General features: G+C 39.9%; 1 long non-coding RNA gene across 1 annotated transcript; it reads left to right on the forward strand.

Moving 5' to 3' along the window:
- The first annotated feature begins 9,671 nt into the window (after positions 1-9,671).
- On the forward strand, positions 9,672-11,847 carry LOC134071656 (uncharacterized). Its single transcript, XR_009937105.1, has 4 exons — positions 9,672-9,874; positions 10,411-10,504; positions 10,725-10,832; positions 10,957-11,847. It is a non-coding gene; the product is annotated as an uncharacterized LOC134071656 (long non-coding RNA).
- Positions 11,848-12,068: the final 221 nt, after the last annotated feature.

Below are 12,068 nucleotides of genomic sequence, written 5' to 3' on the forward strand. Positions count from 1 at the left end.
AATATTATACAGTGCCTATAGAAAGTCATCATACCCTTTTGAAATAGTTACTTTTTTTGTCTTACAGCCTGAAATCAAAACCCATTTTAAAAAAAATCTTTTCCAGTTTTATTAACAAATTTAGCTGTACAACATCAAAATAATGAAAAAAAAGTAAACAGTTCTGAAAATTAATAAAAAAATAAAAACTAGAATAACAGGGTTGGAAAAGTCATCATACCCCTGACTTAATACTTTGTAAAGCTTCCTTTTGCTTTCATTACAGCCATAAATCTGTGTGGATATGTCTCTATTATAGCTTTGCACACCTAGATAGGGGAATATTTGCCCAATTTTCCATGCAGAAATGTTCGAATTTAGTCAAATTCTGTAGGGAATGGCGATGGACTGCTCTCTTCAAGTCAATCCACAGATTTTCTATAGGATTTAAGTCAGGGCTCTGACTTTGCCACTCAAGGATATTTACCATCCTATTCTTAGGCCACTGCTTTGTTCTTTTGGAAGTATATGTTTAGGATTATTGTTGTGTTGGAAGGCGAATGACCTCCCCATCCTCAGCTGTCTAGGAGAGGGACGCAGGTTTCCCTTAAGAATTTGGGTGTACTTGGCAGCATCCACTTTCCCTTCTATCCTGACCAATTGCCCAGTTCCCGCTGAAAAGAAACATCCCCACAACATAATGTTGCCCCCACCATGCTTCACACTAGATATGGTGTGTTTTGGGTGGTGTACTGTGTTGGTTTTCGCCAAACATTGCGCTTGGAGTTCAGTGCAAAAACACATCTGGAATATTCTGCTACCATGTGGAAAAAGCTTTTATGGTCAGATGAGACTAAGATCGAACTTTTTGGAGACTAAGATTGAAGTTTTTGGACTGAGCTCCAGGCGCTAACCAAACACAGTATACACACCCAAACACACCCAAAACACACCATACCTACTGCGAAGCATGGTGGGGGCAACATTATGTTGTGGGGATGTTTCTCTTCAGTGGGGACTGGGCAATTGGTCAGAATAGGAGGGAAAATGGATGCTGCCAAGTACACCCAAATGATTGAGGAAAACCTGCAGCCCCCATGCTAGACAGCTGAATATGGGCAGGTCATTCGCCTTCCAACACGGCAATGGTCCTAAACATACTGCCAAAAGAACAAAGTAGTGGCTTAAGGATAGGATGGTGAATATCCTTGAGTGGCAAAGTCAGAGCCCTGACTTAAAACCTATAGAAAATCTGTGGATTGACTTGAAGAGAGCAGTCCATCGCCATTCCCTACAGAATTTGACTAAATTTTAACATTTCTGCACGGAAAATTGGGCAAATATTCCCCTATCTAGGTGTGCAAAGCTATAATAGAGACATATCCAAACAGATTGATGGCTGTAATGAAAGCAAAAGGAAGCTTTACAAAGTATTAAGTCAGGGGTATGATGACTTTTCCAACCCTGTTATTCTACTTTTTAATTTTTTATTAATTTTCAGAACTGCTGACTTTTTTTTCATTATTTTGATGTTGTACAGCTAAATTTGTTGATGAAACTGGAAAATATATTTTTTAAAATGGGTTTTGATTTCAGGCTGTAAGACAAAAAAAGTAACTATTTCAAAAGGGTATGATGACTTTCTATAGGCACTGTAAGTAGAACAATAATTTTAAGCACTAACCTAATGAGAAATAAAACAGTGAAATGAGAATAGCAATCAAATAAGTCACTCAGTTAATTATATATGATAATAATAACTAAAGCATGGTATGGCTAAATTTAAGGACAATAGCAAAATAAATTTCAAATTCTATCAATAGACAAATTATAACAAAACAATACTATTATACAAACCATAACACATCACAAACTCAAAGGACTAAGTGCATATTAAATAAATATGCCTTAAGACCCCTCTTAAAAGATCCAAAGCTGTTGCTGGAACGGAGAGCACTGGGCAACTCATTCCACCAACATGGAACCACTGAAGAATAGGATCTACAATTTGACCTAGCATGTATGGTTGGTCGACATAACAGACGCTCCTCAGAAGATCGCAATGGGCGGTTGGGAATGTACATCGTGATTAAAGAACTGAAGTAGCTGGGAGCAGATCCAGTCAGTGTCCTATAGGCCAGAGTGAGAGATTTAAATTTAATTCTGGCTACTATAGGGAGCCAGTGGAGAGTAACTAGGAGAGGGGTTACATGTGTCCTCTTTGGCTGATTGAAGACCAGTCGTGCTGAAGCATTCTGAATCAACTGTAGTGGTCTTAATACACAAGCAGGTAGGCCAGCTAACAGAGAATTACAGTAGTCCAGCTTGGAGATAACCATTGCCTGTACAAGAAGCTGAGTGGAATCTTGTGTCAGATAAGGTCTGATCTTCCTAATGTTGTACAGGGTATACCGACATGACTTTGCAATTGAGGCAACATGCTCAGAGAAAGTAAGTTGGTCATCAATTATGACACCCAAGTTACGTGCCGATCTGGTTGGAGTCAGTGAGGATGAATCAAGCTGGATATTGATCTGTTGGGGAATAGCTGTTTTTGCTGGAAACACCAAGAGCTCAGTTTTGGAAAGATTAAACTTGTATACATTCTTATACAACATTATAAAACAGTCAACAACATTACCTCACATCCATACGCATAATTCATCTAGAAAATCTGGGATGAATTATAATTGTTTAAGGCTACTGATGAGCTGTGCCGCCTGGTGACGTAGCTTTATTTAGTGTCTACGTAGCTACGGAGGCCGCATAAAGGACCAGGCGGGGTGCTACCCTACTGTCTGTGGTGCTACCATTATGAAACTCTGACAGTTTGAAGGGTACACCTAAAAACTCAAAATACCAATATGTAATAGCTTACAATAGCAATTCGATAGCTAGATAGATAAATAGTTTATTGATCCCCATGGGGAAATTCAAGGTCCCAGCAGCTTAAGACACCACACACAACATACAATACAATGTAAACAGGAAAATACAAAGCAAATCAACAAATCGACATGACTAAAGGAGCAGTAAAATACTATAGATAATACAAAGATGTGCATGAATGTACTGAGGATTGGTACTGTGATCCAGTATGAGGTGTGTGTCAAGTTGGTAGTGCAAATAAGTCCAACAGTGCAACAGTGCAAGATTAAATATCTTGTGACCAGCAATAAATATGTACAGTACAAAAACGTAAGCATAATAATAACAGTACTAGTAGAAATATATGGACAATTAAAATAAACATAACATAGTAATAGAAGAGTTATAGCAGCAGTGCAAGGATAGTTAGATATGGGTGCATAGCCTAGAAATCCAGACGCCCCTAGCGGCAGCAAATGTAATTTGGCTGGCGGGGCAGTCTAGGCACGATCCATTGAGCCAGGGAACTGAGAACCCGAAGCACCAGCGATCCAATCACAGGGCTTAACATAATGGTGACTGACATGCAACCAGAAGTTGCGACGGTAACGCATCCTGTTATTTGAAAACAAGAAGATGATTCGCTTAGCGTTATCCTATTGCGTGCAGGGTCCCCGCGGGGTAGTAAAAAAAAAATTCAGAATTAAGGCCCTTGAAAGGTAGTAAAAGGTAGTAAATGTAATTTCACTTGGTAGTATTTTTTTTTTTACCACCTCTATATGAGTTTCCATTGTTTGCGTAATATTTGTACTTAAAAAGGGGGGGGAAAAATAAAAATTCTAGCTTATAAATAAAGTAGCCGATGATTACAGGACCTCAACGGAGTAGCCGTCAGCGTTCAATGGTTGCCATAGATAGCGACACCGCCAGGGATGTCATTGAAAGTGAAAGCAGTCATGTTGATGAATGTTTGATGCAAGTTCGATGTGTGTGGTGAACTATTTGTAGCTGAAGCCATGACACGGTAAAGGTCAAATTACAGTATTTATTTAAAAAGACATAATTTATGACGTTGTTTTTTGTTGTTGTTGGCTTTGCCACGCGTTCGCGTCCAGTTTTAACGTGTCTGGATTTTCCGATAATGACAGCAATCTCGTGATGCTGATACTGACTTTTAATTTCTGTGCGTGTAACCTAGTCTAGGCTACTGTGCTTGAAGTTAGCTGTGACAGACTAGCCTACTGGTTTTCATCGTTTTAGCCACAAAGCCTGTCTACCTTAGGTCTACTATTGTTTAGTTAGCAAACACCTTGTCATTTCGCATTTGTCCAGCCGTTCACCTCCGTGCGCCCGCCCCATGTCATTCAAAACATATTCGGGACGGATAGCCATCTCACTATGAGAAAACGTATGACGATAGTGCTAAGATATTAACACTTTGGCATGCTTGGTAAACATCAGTCTTGCACATAATATTGAGCTGATTTCTTATTGGAAATGGCCTACAGTAGCCTAGCATTGTGCTGATAGATGAAAAAAAGAGGCACAGTCTGAATTTTAATCCTAGCTCTCCTTTTAGTGTGTGCACTAGTGATGTAGCTTATAACAGTAGGGCCTGCCATTTATTTTAGGAGGAGAGGGGACATGTTAGGCTACTTTGGAAGGAGAGGGAGTGGTGCAATTTCTTTTCTTTTTTTTGGAACTTAAATATCACAACCTTCAAGCAACCTCTTCAATCAGCATCAATATCAATCTAGGTCTATGGTTCACTATATTGTACAGGACTGTAAGGGGGCAGGCTATATGTTATCAAGTAGGCCTATACTAAATTATGTAGTCAAAATGATAACTTTATGTTGGTTTAAGTTCAAACAAAACATGGTATGAACTGAGAAAATCCATGGTTCTACATCATTGTTGGCAAAATGATCATGATAGCCTACATATTTCAGGCATATTTAGGGAGTCTGCTTAAACATTGGTTGGTAACACTAGGTAGTCAAAATGGGGAAATGTAAGTTCGCGGTCGCGATGTGTTGGTAGTAAAAATTATTTTGATGGTAGTAAAAAAGGTAGTAAAAGGTAGTAAATTCATCTTGATGATTCCTGCAGATACCCTGTGCGTGGAGAGGGAAGGTTACGCATCCTGCTACTTGAAAACAAGAAGATGATTCGTTTAGCGTTATTCTATTGCGGGGAGGGAATTTGAAAGACAACTGTTTATCCCACCCCTCCGATTGAGCCCTGTCTACGGTGAGTGTCCAGACCCTACATCTTGATGTGGGTCTGGCTCGTCAGGCTAATGGGTGCAGACATTTAGCCTGGATGCCAGACCGAAGTTTAGCCCCGCCTACATCCTTTTTCTGCAGGGAACTTCGACAAGAATTGAGTATGACGTCGTCAGGCTAGCAGACATTAGTCACTGGTCAAATATATGGACAAAAAGAGAGGGTAGCCTAGACATGTAAGCCATGCCATGTAAGTGTATTTAGAGTGTGGAGGTGCAGATATACTAGAAGTCCAACTCTCCTTTTCCCTTCAGTGAAGCATTGTACAGTTGTATGGCTCTGGGTACAAATGACTTCCTCAGTCTGTCCGTTGTGCATGTCATGGAGCGTAGTCTCCAGCTGATCAAGCTCTTCTGCTGTATGATAGCAAAGTCTTTTTAAAGCAAGTCACGTCACTCGGCAGCCATATTGGCCATGGGGTCGGGCAGCGACTTTGACCGGAACAAGACCAGGCCCTATCTAAATGAATGGGCAGAGAGCTGGATGTCCATGTTCCGAGGTGTAAGAGACATAAAAATCACATGTTTGAAATCACGATGAAAATCAGACTAAAATTGCTGAAAAGGTTTGGTGGTTTTGTATCAAATTAACACTTAAAAAGCCTTTTTCTTACTGGTAATTTTGGACTGCGCATGCTCTATTCTTGACGACGCAGCTTTCAAAAAGCGTGACCGCCAAGGATCGGCCAAATGATTGGAGCAACGGCACTGGAAGAGGCGGGACATGTGCAAACCATAGCAAACCGGTGTAAACAACCACCATCTTTCGCCTTACGAAGTTACCCCATGCTTTTCAATGGGCGATTTTTCCAGTGCAGTGTCTCCTCATATATAAGTGTCTCTGATGATAGTGCTGTAGAGTGGATGACAGTCATTGTACAGAATGCTGTGTAGCTTGTTCAGGGTCCTTTTGTCTGATACTGAAGTGACGCACTCCAGATCAGCTCCCACAACAGAGCCAGCCTTCCTTACCAGCCTGTCCAGTCGCCCAGCATCCCTCTTAGTGCTTCCTCCCCAGCATGCCACAGCATAGAAGAGGACGCTGGCAACAACAGACTGGTAGAACATCCAGAGGAGCTTGCTGCAGACATTCAGGACCTTTTAATGTTTTTTTTTTGGCCTAAAACAAGGAGGGGGTCCTAACTCCCCCTAGCCTGGCTAACGCCTACCACTTCTCAAATGAGACGTGGTCTAGCAACCAGACGTTCATTTTCTCGTATTTGAAAAAATGTCCAGATCCGTTCATTGGGCGCCACGGATGTCTATCAAATGCGCATAGCTCACCCAACTCGTCGAACGAGGACGCATGAGGTGCCCCCGCGCGTTCATATGCAACGCTAAGGGCTGCCAATGACATCAGTGTAAATCCTTTGGCGTCGAATGTAGACACAAGAAGGCAACGTAAACTTCTCGGATGTTCTGTGATTGGTTACCAACATCAGGCGAAAATGTGGGTGTTAGACCCCGTTTCCACATACACGGGTATCTTGAAAAACAGAGACTTTTCCCTTCGTTTGCACCTTTCGTGTACACACAAACGGCGATTTTGCCTCTGAATACGATTCTTTCTAAAAACTCCGGCAAAAGTGGAGATCTAGGAAAACTCTGCTTTCGCGTTTGAATGTACACTGAGGAAAACGGAGGGAAAAAAAGTTTAATGCAATCTACGCGCCAAAAGTGCGACCTTTTGTGTACACAGCTGTCAGAGTCTAGTAAAATGGAAGCAGCCCAGGTAGCGGTAGTATTTCTTTTGGTGGAAGCACTTTTTATATGTTTGCATTTGCAAATACACATCCTTTATTATGTAGAGGAACAGAGACATGTTAGGGCTCAACTCACGGGGACGCTGGCAAGACACGCCGCTCCGTCTGGCATCATGTTTTTGTTTGTTTTTATGTCATTTTCGTAATTTTATGTTTTATTCTGTTCGTTTTTTGTAGTTATTTGTCTAGTTAATTGTTTTCTCTCTTAGTTAACGTTATTTTCGATGGGGCCGGACCATTGGTCCGACATCCCATTAGTCCGACATCCCATTCGTCCGAAAATGAACCATTCAATAGAGATACCATTAGTCCGACATCTCATTACTCCGAAAAAAAGAGAACCATTGGTCCGACGTCCCATTAGTCCGACCATACACAGTAGAGATGCATGGATGACTTGAAACTGAAAGATGCAAAATTCGCAGAAAAGAGGAGACATCTTTTTTTGCAGCATTGTGTGTCTAACAACAGGTGGAAATGTGCTAGCCTGTTGTAACAATCAACCGTTTACCTTCGGCTGTGTTAATTAAACGCAGAAGGGTTTTTTTGAATGACTAAATATGAATGGCAATAAACAGATAATTCTGAGAATGAAGTAGGCTACAACGTAGACTACACATCTGAGTGCGTCTCTTGATTATAACAATGAAACAATGTCGCTTTCTTCGGTTTAACAGTAAAGGAAGACACACACCAAACAATAACCCAGGTCGTGCACAGCGGCGCTTTATATTCACACACAATTAAATGTCCCAAACAATCCCAAGCGTTGCAATTCCCCCTTTCATTCAGTCCCGAAAATAAACCTAAAAGTCCAAACTAAACGAAAGATGTCCTGTATTTTGCCAGGACCGCGCACAAGAGTCAATAATCCAATCCAGGAAAACTAAAGGGCCGCTGCCGACAAAACGTCCCACAGCAATCAAAAAAATATAATGCTCAGAAAAAAGGGAAAACGCGATTGCTGTCTCTCTGCTAGACCAAGCAATATGAAAACACAGAAAAGCAATCGATCTCACCAAATCTGGTGAATGCCCCAGCAGTCCCCGAATTCGGCTTTTTCTCTTCGTGCGCCCTCTGTTTGGTAACGCAACGGTCCAAACTGCGCACAGCGTTTAACTAATGTGAAAGTATGTTTCCTCGGTATTGTTGTTAGTTTCAAACTCGAAGGAAAACATTTACAAACACTCGTTGCCGCAGCACTGAGTGGGCTAGGCCTACTGGCGCCACAGATTCAAAATCTCACACGCACTTGCTACCCTCTTCAGACCGCCCCCATCATAGCGCATTCGGGTAAGGTGCGCGGGTGCGCGTGCATATAAAAAAAATACATAGAAATAAGTAGGCTACATATAATGATATTACATGAGAACAGAGTTATTATATGCAATTAAACAATGTAATATTTAAGAAATGGCACCTAAACCAATGTGGCAGTGTGTTGTGCGACATTTTGGGAAGCCAGGACTATGCACAAATTAAAACGAGTTTCTGGAGTGAAACTTTGAATTTAGTCAGACCTGTGTGATAGAAGAATATGGCAAGGCTCTATTTCTAGCTCATATCGAGAAGAACGCACGATGGAAATAACTGTGACTAACTGTGGATAACTTGTAGCCTAGAACATAAAGGTAAGAGTTCATTGTCCTATACGTTTAGCTATGTTGGAATGTAGGCTACACTCTCAAAAATAGGGGTAGGGGAGAGCCGGGTCGATTGAAACGCGGGACGAAAGTAACACAGCGATTTCCTCGAAAACCATGCACATCTGAAATGTCATATGTCGTCAGTTTGTTCAACACACAAGACTTGCCAACCACGGAAAATCTCGTGCCATGACGTCATCGAATTCCACCGTTATCCCCGCAAACCTGTTTTTGACACCGGCAAGTAAAATCTTATGTGCGGTAATTTTTTTGTGATCACAACTCGTGTTTATTGTTTCATGCAATGATCACATGACCATACGAGAGATGAATCATTACTTAAACATGTCTGAAAGTGTTAAATGTCAGCATTTTGAGGTTTAGAAGCAAAATATGTTTAAGTGTTAGTTAGCACTGTCGGGACGATTGAAACAGTTGTTTCAATCGACCCGAACTATCAATGCAAAAAAAAAAAAAATGTTTCAAAATAAAAGAGGAAGATCAATTGTGAATCCCTCAACAAGGCTTACAACGGGAAATAAGTAAATTAGATGGAAATGTAGTCATCAGCATGGTATAAAATGAAGAAATGTGAGTTTAATCGAAACGCGTATCTCGACATTGACGCACATGGAAAAATAAATTTTTTGACCTACTTATATTTTGAAGAATCAGGTGAAATTTTAGCCATGACAAGTACAGAAGTATGTTGTTAGGTATGTTTCATAAAAACGAGAGTAAAGTGAATGGTTTCTGTTTACAATATGCTGTTTCATTCGTCCCGCACATGTGTTTCAATTGACCCGACTGGGTGGGTCAATTGAAACAAATGACAACTTACGTTCAAAGTTAAAAAACAACGCGATCACTCAAGGTGTATATGAAATTACACTGGTAACTAAGAGAGGACACATGTGAGTTGTTGATCATATGACAACATTATTTGTATCCCTTTCACCTGTTTTGAAAAAGACGTTAAACTGAAAAGTGTTTCAATTGACCCTGCTCTCCCCTACTGTTGGGGTACATTTTCGTTCTTTCAAGTACAATTTTGACCCTGTACCTTGTATTGGTACTAATAGGTAGGCTACCATTTCGGGTACATAAATAATGTACCTTTTCACCAAGGGACCATATTGTACCTATGGGTACAAAAAGCCCATGGACTGTCACTCAGAAGTTGATAGGGGAGGAGATTCGGGAGCAACCGTTATTTTTTCGTCTCACTCAAAGTAATGGAGGAGCAGTTTTCAGCAGAGGAGCTTGGTGTGGGGAAACGTGCTGTGGTGCTGGCATAATCTTTATGGAACAGGAGGCAACGCTATTCAGAGGTAAGATGTAGTTGCAATTTATCGAAATTCAGTTTGTAAATGTTGAATACTGTTAACGGAATCGAATTGTTCGCTTAAAGGCTAACATATTAGCATTCGCTAGCTACGTAGCCCATGTCATGTTAGCTATATTCAGATATTTTGAAACGGTGTTCAAATGCCTTCAGTAATGCATGAGGTAAGGTATAGTTGCAATTTGTCGAAATTCGGGTTTGTAAATATTGAATACTGTTAACTGAGTCAAATTGTTGGCATAATAGGCTGACATTAGCATTCGCTAGCAACGTAGCCTATGTTAGCTATGAATATTTTTAAACGGTGTTCAAACGCCTTCGGTAATGCATGACTATCATGATAGATGTTAAGGAAAGGTATTTTGTGTGTGTTTTATCACTGTTTCCCATTTTAATGTGAAGTTAGTGAATACTGTTGAGTCAAATTGGCTTAAAGGCTAACATTAGCACTCGCTAGTAACCTAACCTTATGAACCAACCTTATGGTTCTGCTAGCTGCTAACGTTAATCCCTCTCACACAGATAACCACCAAGGCAGAATGTTGGCGTGTGGAAGTACCTCTACTCAGAGTGATAGAGAAAACTATGGCTCTGCTTTTACTGAAGGAATGGCTACGTAAGTAACACAACTTGGTCGTTTTTCTTAGTGTATTGATAGTATTTTTCTTATTGATGTTAAATACACATAGAAATGAAAATAATACAGACAATTTTTAGATTGTTTAGTTTGTCCAGGAGAAATTATTGCTTAGGGTTATCTTGTGCTGTTTCATTGTGTCATTTTTTTTAATTTATATTAATGTATTGCATATGCCATTTCTCTCTCAAACGCATAGCGGAGCGGGCAGCTTTATGAATATAAGGTGAAAAGGATGTATGGAGAAGTTTTGGGAGAGTCAGACAGTCCACGGAACTTGCAATGACTTAGCAATGATCTATGCCAGGTGAGTGGATTGACATACTGTAGTTGCATACATGTGTATTTTACACAATCTGTCTGAGGCTATTTATTTGTGTGGTTGAAAATATCTAATTCTGAGGTTTGTGTTTACATTTTGCTTTCAACAGACGTACAACCCCTGCTGTCATTGGTGATACCACTGCTTGAAAATATGTCAACGTCCTGTAGATCAAGTAAGGTTCCAGTCGAAGTCCTCCTGAAGAATTTGTTGGATTTCTGCCAGTTTTTGATATTGAACTTTAGTGCCTTTTGAGACTCTTGGCTTTTTAATGGCACGCCTCATTCTACCCAAATGGAAGGATTGGAGTGTGTTTATATTGTATATGTTTATAGGCTTGCTAATATTTGCTTAGGCTTTCACATTGTTTTCTGAGATACTACTCAATGATGTCATTGTGACTCATTGTATCACACTTCAAGACGCGTATCTTTTACTCAATTAGTGTATGCACTGTGAATCCAAACATGAGAATTCTAAGATTATAGCAACTGCAAAGTTACTGCAAGGACAATGTTAGTTTTGTAAAAACCTTAAGTGACAAGCACAAGATGCGATAGTGCTGGGAGCTTTTCTCTTGTAACATTTTAATGCATTTGTAATGGTGACGGTAAGCAGATACTACATTTTCATCTCATATGTTAGTATTAACATGAACTTAAAAGCATGCAAGGTTTTTTTGTGTGAAGTGGTTAACTCAAATATTGGTATAATATAGATCAAGGTTATTAATGTTGATCACCTATGGTGCAAGTTAATCATTTTTTTCCCTCTGCATATAAACACAATGTGGAAGCAAAATATTGGAGATCAAACTGTTTTATATTTACACTTACATAAAGAGTTACAACATGTTTTACGTTAATATGCATATTGATTAATGTAAGATACTTTGATGTTTTGATATGAATGTGTTAACTTTTATGTACCTGTATTCATGTGGAGTATTGTGTGTAATATCACAAAGTGATTTTTCTCTCAGAATAAACATTTTAATTTACTTACTGGTTGTGTGAATACATTTCAATTATACCACCTTAAATTTTCACTGGGGTTGTACCCTTAAAGTACAGATTAGTACCTTTTAAGGCTGCTATGCTGTAATGATATACACAGGTACATTTCGGTCATTGCAGGTACACAAGTGTACCTTGATGGGTACAAATGGCTAGGGTACCAAACGGTACCTGCATTAGGGGTACATTATTGTACTTCAAAAGG

Source organism: Sardina pilchardus, chromosome 23 (assembly GCF_963854185.1).
Source record: "Sardina pilchardus chromosome 23, fSarPil1.1, whole genome shotgun sequence".
NCBI classification, from domain to species: Eukaryota; Metazoa; Chordata; class Actinopteri; order Clupeiformes; family Clupeidae; genus Sardina; species Sardina pilchardus.